The sequence below is a fragment of the Eschrichtius robustus genome, chromosome 3, assembly GCF_028021215.1.
Source record: "Eschrichtius robustus isolate mEscRob2 chromosome 3, mEscRob2.pri, whole genome shotgun sequence".
NCBI lineage: Eukaryota > Metazoa > Chordata > Mammalia > Artiodactyla > Eschrichtiidae > Eschrichtius > Eschrichtius robustus.
In genome coordinates, this window is record NC_090826.1 from 42,853,603 (window position 1) to 42,866,730 (window position 13,128).

Genomic DNA, 13,128 nt, shown 5'->3' on the forward strand with positions numbered 1-13,128 from the left:
CTATGTATAGTATCATGTCATCTGCAAATAGTGACAGCTTTACTTCTTCTTTTCCGATTTGGATTCCTTTTATTTCTTTGTCTTCTCTGATTGCTGTGGCTAACACTTCCAAAACTATGTTGAATAATAGTGGTGAGAGTGGGCAACCTTGTCTTGTTCCTGATCTTAGTGGAAATGGTTTCAGTTTTTCACCATTGAGGACAATGTTGGCTGTGGGTTTGTCATATATGGCCTTTATTATGTTGAGGAAAGTTCCCTCTATGCCTACTTTCTGGAGGGCTTTTATCATAACTGGGTGTTGAATTTTGTCGAAAGCATTCTCTGCATCGATTGAGATGATCATATGGTTTTTCTCCTTCACTTTGTTAATATAGTGTATCACATTGATTGATCTGCGTATATTGAAGAATCCTTGCATTCCTGGGATAAAACCCACTTGATCATGGTGTATGATCCTTTTAATGTGCTCTTGGATTCTGTTTGCTAGTATTTTGTTGTGGATTTTTGCATCTGTGTTCATCAGTGATATTGGCCTCTAGTTTTCTTTCTTTGTGACATCTTTGGTTTTGGTATCAGGGTGATGGTGGCCTCATAGAATGAGTTTGGGAGTGTTCCTCCCTCTGCTATATTTTGGAAGAGTTTGAGAAGGATAGGTGTTAGCTCGTCTCTAAATGTTTGATAGAATTCGCCTGTGAAGCCATCTGGTCCTGGGCTTTTTCTTGTTGGAAGATTTTTAATCACAGTTTCAATTTCAGTGCTTGTGATTGGTCTGTTCATATTTTCTATTTCTTCCTGGTTCAGTCTCGGAAGGTTGTGCATTTCTAAGAAGTTGTCCATTTCTTCCAGGTTGTCCATTTTATTGGCATAGAGTTGCTTGTAGTGATCTCTCTTGATCCTTTGTATTTCTGCAGTGTCACTTCTTATTTCTCCTTTTTCATTTCTAATTCTATTGATTTGAGTCTTCTCCCTTTTTTTCTTGATGAGTCTGGTAATGGTTTATCAATTTTGTTTATCTTCTCAAAGAAGCAGCTTTTAGTTTTATTGAACTTTGCTATCGTTTCCTTCATTTCTTTTTCATTTATTTCTGATCTGATCTTTATGATTTCTTTCCTTCTGCTAACTTTGTGTTTTTTTTGTTCTTCTTTCTCTAATTGCTTTAGGTGTAATGTTAGGTTGTTTATTTGAGATGTTTCTTGTTTCTTAAGGTAGGAATCAATTGCTATAAACTTCCCTCTTAGAACTGCTTTTGCTGCATCCCATAGGTTTTGGGTCATCGTGTTTTCATTGTCATTTGTTTCTAGGTATTTTTTGATTTCCTCTTTGATTTCTTCAGTGATCTCATGGTTATTAAGTAGTGTATTGTTTAGCTTCCATGTGCTTGTATTTTTTACAGATTTTTTCCTGTAACTGATATCTAGTCTCATAGCGTTGTGGTCAGAAAAGATACTTGATACGATTTCAATTTTCTTAAATTTACCAAGGCTTGATTTGTGACCCAAGATATGGTCTATCCTGCAAAATGTTCCACGAGCACTTGAGAAGAATGTGTATTCTGTTGTTTTGGGATGGAATGTCCTATAAATATCAATTAAGTCCATCTTGTTTAAGGTATCATTTAAAGCTTGTGTTTCCTTATTTATTTTCATTTTGGATGATCTGTCCATTGGTGAAAGTGGGGTGTTAAAGTCCCCTACTATGATTGTGTTACTGTCAATTTCCCCTTTTATGGCTGTTAGTATTTGCCTTATGTATTGAGGTGCTCCTATGTTGGGTGCATAAATATTTATAATTGTTATATCGTCTTCTTGGATCAATCCCTTGATCATTATGTAGTGTCCTTCTTTGTCTCTTGTAATAGTCTTTATTTTAAAGTCTATTTTGTCTGATACGAGAATTGCTACTGCAGCTTTCTCTTGATTTCCTTTTGCATGGAATATCTTTTTCCATCCCCTCACTTTCAGTCTGTGTGTGTCCCTAGGTCTGAAGTGGGTCTCTTGTAGACAGCGTATATACGGGTCTTGTTTTTGTATCCATTCAGCTAGTCTGTGTCTTTTGGTTGGACCATTTAATCCATTTACATTTAAGGTAATTATCGATATGTATGTTCCTATTCCCATTTTCTTAATTGTTTTGGGTTTGTTATTGTAGGTCTTTTCCTTCTCTTGTGTTTCCTGCCTAGAGAAGTTCTTTTAGCATTTGTTGTAAAGCTGGTTTGGTGGTGCTGAATTCTCTTAACTTTTGCTTGTCTGTAAAGTTTTTAATTTCTCCATCAAATCTGAATGAGATCCTTGCTGGGTAGAGTAATCTTGGTTGTAGGTTTTTCTCCTTCATCACTTTAAATATGTCCTACCACTCCCTTCTGGCTTACAGAGTTTCTGCTGAAAGATCAGCTCTTAACCTTATGGGGATTCCCTTGTGTGTTATTTGTTGTTTTTCCCTTGCTGCTTTTAATATTATTTCTTTGTATTTAATTTTTGATAGTTGGATTAATATGTGTCTTGGCGTGTTTCTCCTTGGATTTATCCTGTATGGGACTCTCTGTGCTTCCTGGACTTGATTAACTATTTTCTTTCCCATATTAGCGAAGTTTTCAACTATAATGTTTTCCAATATTTTCTCAGTCCCTTTCTTTTTCTCTTCTTCTTCTGGGACCCCTATAATTCGAATGTTGGTGCATTTAATGTTGTCCCAGAGGTCTCTAAGACTGTCCTCAGTTCTTTTCATTCTATTTTCCTTATTCTGCTCTGCAGTAGTTATTTCCACTATTTTATCTTCCAGGTCACTTATCCGTTCTTCTGCCTCTGTTATTCTGCTATTGATCCCTTCTTGAGAATTTTTAATTTCGTTTATTGTGTTTTTCATCATTGTTTGTTTGCTCTTTAGTTCTTCTAGGTCCTTGTTAAAACTTTCTTGTATTTTCTCTATTCTATTTCCAAGATTTTGGATCATCTTTACTCTCATTATTCTGAATTGTTTTTCAGGTAGACTGCCTATTTGTCTTCATTTGTTAGGTCTGGTGGGTTTTTACCTTGCTTCTTCATCTACTGTGTATTTTTCTGTCTTCTCATGTTGCTTATCTTACTGTGTTTGGGGTCTCCTTTTCACAGGCTGCAGGTTCGTAGTTCCATTGTTTTTGGTGTCTGTCCCCAGTGGCTAATGTTGGTTCAGTGGGTTGTGTAGTCTTCCTGGTGGAGGGGACTAGTGCCTGTGTTCTGGTGGATGAGGCTGAATCTTGTCTTTCTGGTGGGCAGGTCCACGTCTGGTGGTGAGTTTTGAGGTTCTGTGGCCTTATTATGATTTTAGGCAGCCTCTCTGCTAATGCATGAGGTTGTGTTCCTGTCTTGCTAGTTGTTTGGTATAGGGTGTCTAGCACTGTAGCTTGCTGGTCGTTCAGTGAAGCTGGGTCTTGGCATTGAGATGGAGATCTCTGGGAGATTTTCGCCATTTGATATTACTTGGAGCTGGGAGGTCTCTTGTGGACCAGTGTCCTGAAGTTGGCTCTCCCACCTCAGAGGCACAGCCCTGACGCCTGGCTGGAGCACCAAGAGCCTTTCGTCCACACGGCCAGACCAAATTCAACCACAGTTGTGATACTTATTTCCCTTGTAGGAGTCCACATGATATTAACAGGCACCATGGGTAGAGTATATTAGTAGCTACCATGTCTTGGGTCCTGTGGATTACATTGCTAAGTGAAAGAATCCAGTCTGAAGTGCTACACACTGTATGACCTCATTTATATGACATTCTTTTCCGTCAGCCACACCACCTCTCAGCAGGTCCTGAGGGGACGGGGCTCCCATCAGCGTGAACTGGACTCCACAACGTCCCAAAGCTGAAGCCTCAGCAACTCCTGAGGAGACTTGGCTCCCATTAGCATGGACTTGACCCTGTGTTGTCCCGAAGCCCCTGCGCTGTCAGCATGGACTCAGCCCCATGTGTTCCAGAAGCCAAAGCCCCAGCGGGTCCTGAGGAGACCAGGTTCGCGTCAGCTGCCCGGGGGAGCCAGGTCCGTGGGCAGATCCTGCCATATTGTTTTTATTACTATAGCTTTGTAGTATAGTTTGACATCAGGATGTGTGATGCTTCCAGGTTTGTCCTTCTTTTTCAAGATAACTTAGATTATTCAGGGTCCTTGTGGTTCCACACAAATTTTAGGATTTTTTTTTCTATTTCTGTAAAAAATTCCTCTGGAATCTTGATAGGGATTACATTAGTTTTGTGGAGTATGAACAGTTTAACATTAATTTTTCTGATTTACACAGAATATCTTTCCATTTATTTGTGTCTTATCCAGTTTCTTTCATCAGTGTTTTGCACTTTTCAGTGTACAGATCTTTCACCTCCTTGGTTAAATTTATTCATAAGTATTTTATTTTTTTTGATGCTATTGTAAATGGGGTTATTATCTTTATTTCTTTCTTCAGGAAGTTTGTTGTTAGTGTATCAAATGCAAATGATTTTGTATCCTGAAACTTTACTGAATTTTTGTATTATTTCTAACGGTTTTTTTTTTTTTTTTTGGCATGGAATCTTCAGCACTTTCTAACAAATAAGATAATATTTTCACACAGAGACTACTTTACTTTTTCCTTTCAGATTTGGATGTGTTTTATTTCTTTTTCTTCCCTAATTGCTCTTGCTACAACTTCCAGTACTGTGTTGAATAGGAGTGATGAGAGTGGGCACCCTTGTCTTGTTTCTGGTCTTAGGGGAAGAGCTTTCAACCTTACACCACTGAGTAAGATGTTAGCTGTGGGCTAGTCATATATAGTCTTTATTATGTTGAGGTTCATTTCTTCTATAACCAATTTGTTGAGAGTTATTATCATGAAAAGACACTGAGTTTGTCAAATGCTTTTTCTGCATCTATGGAGATGATCATATGGTTTTTTTAGGTGAAATTAATTCTATTACTTAAATAAACAGGTAATATGTTTTATTTAAACCAATGTATCCAAAGTATGTAATCAATCTAAAAATTAATGAGAAATTCTACTTTTTTGACAGTATTCTTTTCTTTATTGAAGTATAGTTGATTTACAATATTATATTAGTTTCAGGTGTATAGCTTAGTGCTTTAATATTTTTATACATTATACTCCATTTAATGTTACTACAAAATAATGGCTGTATTTCCCTGTGCTGTATAATATATCCTTGTTGTTTATCTACTTTACACATAGTAGTCTGTTTCTCTTAACCCCCTATTCCTATCTTGCCCCTTCCCTCTTTTTTCTCTCCACTGGTAACCACTAGTTTGTTCTCTATATCTGTAAGTCTGTTTCTGTTTTGTTATGTTCATTCATTTATTTTTTAGATTCTATATATAAGTGAGAGAATAGAGTATTTGTCATTCTCTGTTTCATTAAGCATAATACCCTCTAGGTCCATCCATGCTGTTGTAAATGTCAGGAGAGAAATTCTGCTTTTTTTAACCTTTTGACCTCCTTCACCCAGCATATGATTTTTATCTTTCATTCTATTAATGTGGTGTATCACATTTACTGACTTGCGTATTTTGAGCCATCCTTGCATCCCAGGGATAAATCTCACTTGATTATGGTTTATGATCCTTTTAACATGCTGAATTCAGTTTGCTGGTATTTCATTGAGAATTTTAAAATCTACATTCATCTGATATATTGGCCCGTAATTTTCTTTTCTTGTTGTGTCCTTATCTGGCTTTGGTATCAGGGTAATAGTGCTGGTCTCATAAAGAGAGTTTGGGAGTGTTTCCTTCTCTTTTGGGTGTTTTTTTGAGTTTGAGAAGGATTGGCATTAATTCTTCAGTAAATCTTTGTTGGAACTCACTAGGGAAACTATCTGGTCCTGGGGCTTTTCTTTGTTGGGAGAGTTTTGTTTACTGGTTCAACCCCTTACTCATTCTTGGTCTGTTCAGATTTTCTGTTTCTTCATGTTTCAGTCTTGGTAGGTTGTACGTGTCTAGGAACTTATCCATTTCTTCTTGTCTATCTAATTTGTTGGTGTGTAATTGTTCATAGTAGTCTCTTATGATCCTTAGTATTTCTGTCTCTTGTTTTTCATTTCTGATTTTATTTGAGTACTCCCTCTCTTTTTTTCCTTAGTCTACCTAAAAGTTTGTTAATTTTATTTATCCTAAGATAATCCAGTTCTTAGTTTTTTGGGTCTTTTCTATTGTGTTTCTCATCTTTATTTCATTTATTTCGGCTCTGATCTTTGTTATCTCCTCCCTTCTGCTAACTTTGGCTCTAGTTTTTCCTTCTTTTTCTAGTTCCATTATAAACTTAGGCTGTTTATTTGAGGTCTTTCTTTTTTTTCTTAATGTAGGCATTTATCACTGTAAACTTCCCTCTTAGAATTGCTTTTGCTGCATTCTATAAGTTTTGATATGTTATGTGTCCATTTCAATTGTTTCAAGATATTTTTTATTTTCCCTTTTTATTTCTTCTTTGACCCATTTGTTGTTCAGGTTTGTGTTGTTTAATTTCCATGTATTTGTGAATTTTTCCGTTTTCTTCCTCTTACTTATTTCTAGTTTCATGCTCTTATAGTTGGATAAGATACTTGGTATGATTTTAATATTAAATTCATTAAGATCTGTTTGTGGCCTAATATATTTTTTATCCTGGAGAATGTTCCATGTGCTATTCGGAAAAATATGTATTTTGCTGTAGTTGGATAAAATGTTATTTCTATGTCTGTCAGGTTTATTTGGTCTAATGTACAGTTCACGTTCCATGTTTTTGAAATTGTTTTTTAGTTTGGATGATCTATCCATTGTTGGAAATGGGGTTTTGATGTCCCTTAACTATTATTATATTGCTGTCTATTTCTCCCTTAGTATTTGCTTAATATATTTAGGTGCTGCCATGTTGAGTACATGCATGTATACAATTGTTATATCCTCTTGATGAATTGATCATTTTATCATTATATAATGACTTATTTTGTCTCTTGTTACAGTTTTTGACTTAAAGTCTATTTTGTCTGATGTAAGTGTAGCTTGCAAAAGAGAGCAAGGGTTATCTCTTTGGGTTTCCATTTGCTTGGAATATATTTTTCTATCCCTTCACTTTGATGAATGTCCTTGAAGCTGAAGTGTTTCTTTTTCCTTATTTTTTTTTTTTTTTGGCTGCACCATGTGGCATGTGGGATCCTAGTTCCCTGACCAGGGATCGAACCTCTGCCCCCTGCACTGGAAGTGCGGAGTCCCAACCACTGGACCGCCAGGGAAGTCCCTGAAGTGTTTCTTTTGGGTACCATACAATTGGGTCTTTTTTTTTTTTTTTTTATCCATTGAGTCATGCTTTGCCTTTTGAATGGGGAAGTTAATCCATTTACTTTAAAGTAATTACTGATTGGTATGGATTTACAAATGTCATCTTATCGTTTTCTGGCTATTTTTTAGTTCCCTTGTTCCTTTCTTCTTCTCTTGCTACTACTGTAGGTTTTTTCTTTGTGGTTACCATGCGACTTACATAAAACATGTTAAAGATATAACAATTTATTTTAAGTTGATATGAACTTAACTTCAGTTTTGTACAACAACTCTACACTTTTACTCCCCCTCCCACATTTTATGTTTTTGTTGTCACAACTTACGTCTTTTTATATTGTGTATTCATTAAGCATTATTAATTATTTTTAGTACTTTTGTTTTAACCTTTATGCTAGAGTTGAATGATTAACACACCACTATATTACAGTATTGGAATATTCTGGTTGTGACTATATACTTACCTTTACCATTGTGTTTTATATATTCATATGTTTTCATGTTACTCTATAGTGTCCTTTCATTTCAACTTGAACTCCTTTCAGTATTACTTGTAAGTCAGGTCTAGTGGTGATGAATTCCCTCAGCTTTTGTTTGTCTGAGAAAGTTTTTATTTGTTCTTTATTTCTGAAAGACAACTTTGTCAAGTAAATTATTCTTGGTAGGTAGTTTTTTCTTTCAGTACTTTGAATATATCATCCCACTCTCTCCTAGCTTGCAAAGTTTCTGCTGGGAAATTCACTGATAGCTTTATGGGCCCTTGTAGGTGAGAAGTTTTTTCTCTTGCTGCTTTTAAAATTCTCTCACCTATTTTTGATTGCAGACAGTTTAATTATAATGTGACTTGGAGAAGATATTTTTGAGTTGAGTTGATTTCAGTTTGGGACCTATAAGCTTCATGAACTTGGATATCTGAGTCTCTCCCCAGATATGGGAAGTTCTCATCCATTATTTCTTTAAATAAGCTTCCTACCCCTTTCTCCCTATCTTCTCTTTCTGAGAATCCAGTAATTCATAGATTGTTTCGCTTAATGGTATCTCAAGTTCATGTAGGCTATCTTCACTCCTTTTCATTTTTTTTCTTTGTTCTTTTCTGACTGGATAATTTCAAATGACCTGTCTTCTACTTCATATATTCTTTCTTCTGCTTGATCAAGTATGACCTTAATGTTCTCTAGTGCATTTTGCATTTCGCTCATTGTGTTCTTCAACTCCAGAGTTCTTGGTTTTGTTTTATGATTTCTAGCTCTCTGTTAAACATCCCATTTTGTTTATGTACTGTTTTCCTGATTTCATTGACTTGTCTTTCTGTGTTTTTTGTAACTCATTGAACTTCCTTAAAACAACATTTTGAATTCTTTATAATGCAAATCGCATAGCTCCATTTCTTTGGGGTGGTTACTAGAAATTATTGTGTTCTTTTGATGGTGTCATGTTTTCTTTATTCTTTCATGTTCCTTGAAGTTTTGTGTTGCTGTTTTCGCATTTTAAGAAACAATTGCCTCTTCTAGTTTTATTATTATTATTATTGAAGTATAATTGTTTTACAATATTATGTTAGTTTCTGCTGTACAATGAAGTAAATCAGCTATATGTATATCAATATCCCCCCCTCTTGGATCTTCCTCCCACGACCCCCATCCCACCTATCTAGGTTGTCACAGAGCACGGAGCTGAGCTTCCTGTGCTTTATAGCATGTTCCCACTAGCTATCTATTTTACACATGGTGGTGTATATATTTCCACCCTAATCTTCCAATTCATCCCATCCTCCCCTTCCCCCCTGGTGTCAACATGTCGGTTCTCTACGTCTGCATCTCTATTTCTGCCCTGCAAATAGGTTCATCTGTACCATTTCTCTAGATTCCACATATATGTGTTATAATACAATATTTGTTTTTCTCCTTCTGGCTTACTCCACTCTGTATGACAGACTCTAGGTCCATCAACATCTCTACAAATGACCCAATTTTGTTCCGTTTTATGGCTGAGTAATATTCCATTGTATATATGTACCACATCTTTTTTATTACCTCTTTTTTAGAGTATAATTGCTTTACAATGTTGTGTTAGTTTATGCTGTACAACAAACTGAATCAGCTATATGTATACATATATCCCCATATCCCCTCCCTTTGAGCCTCCCTCCCATCCTTCCTATCCCACCCCTCTAGGTCGTCACAAAACATCGAGCTGATCCCCCTGTGCTATGCAGCATCTTCCTACTAGCTATCTATTTTACATTTGTTAGTGTATATATGTCAATGCTAATCTCTCACTTGGTCCCAGCTTCCCCCTCCCCCCACTGCGTGTCCTCAAGTCCGTTCTTTACATCTGCATCTTTATTCCTGCCCTGCCACTAGGTTCATCAGTACCGTTTCTTTTTTAGATTCCATATATATGTGTGAGCATACGGTATTTGTTTTTCTCTTTCTGACTTACTTCACGCTGTATGACAGTCTATAGGTCCATCCACCTCACTACAAATAACTCAATTTTGTTCCTTTTAATGGCTGAGTAATATTCCATTGTATATATGTGCCACATCTTCTTTATCCATTCATCTGTCAATGGACATTTAGGCTGCTTCCATGTCCTGGCTATTGTAAATAGTGCTGCAATGAGCATTGGGGTACATGTAACTTTTTGAATTATGGTTTTCTCAGGATATATGCCCAGTAGTTGGATTGCTGGGTCATGTGGTAGTTCTATTTTTAGTTTTTTAAGGAACCTCCGTACTGTTCTCCATAGTGGCTATATCAGTTTACATTCCCACCAACAGTGCAAGAGTGTTCCCTTTTCTCCACACCCTCTCCAGCATTTATTGTTTGTAGATTTTTTTGATGATGGCCATTCTGACTGGTGTGAGGTGATACCTCATTGTAGTTTTGATTTGCATTTCTCTAATGATTAGTGATGTTGAACATCTTTCTATGTGCCTCTTGGCCATCTGTATGTCTTCTTTGGAGAAATGTCTGTTTAGGTCTTCTGCCCATTTTGTGATTGGGTTGTTTGTTTTTTTGATATTGAGCTACATGAGCTGTTTGTATATTTTGGAGATTAATCCTTTGTCCATTGCTTTGTTTGCAAATATTTTCTCCCATTCTGTGTGTTGTCTTTTCATTTGTTTACAGTTTTCTTTGCTGTGCAAAAGCTTTTAAGTTTAATGAGGTCCCATTTGTATTTTTGTTTTTATTTCTATTACTCTACGAGACAGATCCAAAAAAATATTGTTGCGAGTTATGTCAAAGAGTGTTCTCCCTGTGTTTTCCTCTAAGAGTTTTCTAGTGTCTGGTTGGTCTTACATTTAGGTCTTTAATCCATTTTGAGTTTATTTTTTGTGTGTGGTGTTAGGTAGTGTTCTAATTTCATTCTTTTACATGTAGCTGTCCTGTTTTCCCAGCACCACTTATTGAAGATGCTGTCATTTCACCATTGTATATTCTTGTCTCCTTTGTCATAGATTAGGTGACCATAGGTGTGTGAGTTTATCTCTGGGGTTTCTATCCTGTACTATTGATCTATATTTCTGTTTCTGTGCCAGTACTATACTGTCTTGATTACTAAAGCTTTGTAGTACAGTCTGAAGTCAGAGAGTCTGATTCCTCCAGCTCCGTTTTTCTTTCTCAAAATTGCTTTGGCTATTCAGGGTCTTTTGTGTTTCCATACAAATTGTAATATTTTTTGTCCTAATTCTGTGAAGAATGCCATTGGTAATTTGATAGGGATTGCACTGAATCTGTAGATTGCTTTGGGTAGTCATTTTCACAATATTGATTCTTCCAATCCAAGAACATGGTATATTTCTCCATCTGATTGTGTCATCTTTGATTTCTCTTATCAGTGTTTTATAGTTTTCTGCATACAGGTCTTTTGACTCCTTAAGTAGGTTTATTCCTAGGTATTTTATTCTTTTTGTTGCAGTGGTAAATGGGATTGCTTCCTTAAATTCTCCTTGTGATCTTTCATTGTTAGTGTATAGGAATGCAAGAAATTTCTGTGCATTAATTTTGTATCTTGCAACCTTACCAAATTCATTAGTTCTAGCACTTTTCTGGTAGCATCTTTAGGATTTTCTATGTATGGTATCATTGTCATCTGCAAACAGTGACAGTTTTACTTCTTCTTTTCCAATTTGCAGTCCTTTTATTTCTTTTCTTCTCTGATTGCCGTGGCTAAGACTTCCAAAACTATGTTGCATAAGAGTGGTGAGAGTGGACATCCTTGTCTTGTTCCTGATCTTAGAGGAAATGCTTTCAGTTTTTCACCATTGAGAATGATGTTTGTTGTGAGTTTGTCATATACAGCCTTTATTACGTTGATGTAGGTTCCCTCTATGCCCACTTTCTGGAGAGTTTTTATCATAAATGGGTGTTGAATTTTGTCAAAAGCTTTTTCTGCATCTATTGAGATGATGATATGGTTTTTATTTTTTAATTTGTTAAGTGGTGTATCACATTGATTGATTTGCATATACTGAAGAATCCTTACATCCCATGGATAAATCCCACTTGAGCATGGTGTATGATCCTTTGAATGTGTTGTTGGATTCTGTTTGCTAGTAATTTGTTGAGGATTTTTGCATCTATGTTCATCAGTGATATTGATCTATAATATTCTTTTTTTGTTATATCTTTGGTTTTGGTATCAGGGTGATGGTGGCCTCGTAGAATGAATTTGGGAGTGTTCCTCCCTCTGCAGTTTTTTGGAAGAGTTTGAGAAGGATGGGTGATAGCTGTTCTGTCAATGTTTGATAGAATTCACCTGTGAAGCCATCTGGTCCTGGACATTTGTTTGTTGGAAGATTTTTAATTACAGTTTCAATTTCATTACTTGTGATTGCTCTGTTTATGTTTTCTAATTCTTCATGGTTCAGTTTTGGAAAATTGTACCATTCCAAGAACTTGTCCATTTTTTCCAGGTTGTCCATTTTATTGGCATACAGTTGTTTGTAGTAGTCTCTTGTAATCCTTTGTATTTCTGTGGTGTCAGTTGTGATTTCTCCTTTTTCTTTTCTAATTTTATTGATTTGTGTCCTCTCCCTTTTTTTCTTGATGAGTCTGGCTAAATGTTTATCAATTTTGTTTATTTTCTCAAAGAAATAACTTTTAATTTTATTGATCTTCGCTATTGTTTTCTTCATTTCTATTTCATTTATTTCTTATCTGATCTTTATGATTTCTTTCCTTCTACTGACTTTGGGTTTTCTTAGTTCTTCTTTCTCTTGTTGCTTTAGGTGTAAGTTTAGATTGTTTATTTGAGGTTTTTCTTGTTTCTTGAGGTGAGATTGAATTGCTATAAACTTCCCTCTTGCAACTGCTTTTGTTGCATCCCACAGGTTTTGGGTCATCATGTTTTCGTTGTCATTTGTTTCTGTGTATTTTTTTATTTCCTCTTTGATTTCTTCAGTGATCTCTTGGTTATTTAGTAGTGCACTGTTTAGCCTCCATGTGTTTGTGTTTTTACAGTTTGTTTCCTGTATTTGATTTTTAATCTCATAGTGTTATGGTCAGAAAAGATGCTTGATACAATTTTAATTTTCTTAAATTTTCCGAGGCTTGATTTGTGACCCAAGATGTGATGTATGCTGGAGAATGTTCCATGTGCACTTGAGAAGAAAGTGTATTCCGCCACTTTCGGATGGAACGTCCTATAAATATCAAAGAAAATATCTGATCTGTTGTGTCATTTAAAGCTTGTATTTCCTTATTTATTTTCTGTCTGTATGATCTGTCCATTGGTGTAAGTGTGTGTTAGAATTCTGGATCCTTTCTCATGCAAATTGCATAGCTCCATTTCTTTGGGTTGGTTACTAGAAATTATTGCATTCTTTTGATGGTGTCACGTTTTCTTCATTTTTTCTTGTT

At 35.8% G+C, this 13,128-nt stretch overlaps 1 protein-coding gene across 3 annotated transcripts in view; it reads left to right on the forward strand.

The window, feature by feature from the left end:
• Positions 1 to 13,128, forward strand: part of C3H1orf185 (chromosome 3 C1orf185 homolog) — a 240,986-nt gene that overhangs the window by 164,446 nt on the left and 63,412 nt on the right. The window contains exon 4 of one of the 3 annotated variants that reach the window (XR_011073390.1): positions 3,761 to 4,009. The exons of 1 other annotated variant lie outside the window; for it this stretch is intronic. The gene's annotated coding sequence lies outside the window, so the exon portion shown is untranslated. Of the gene's footprint in view, positions 1 to 3,760; positions 4,010 to 13,128 lie in introns of those variants that run through there. One more of the 3 variants, XR_011073392.1, reaches the window with a different exon arrangement.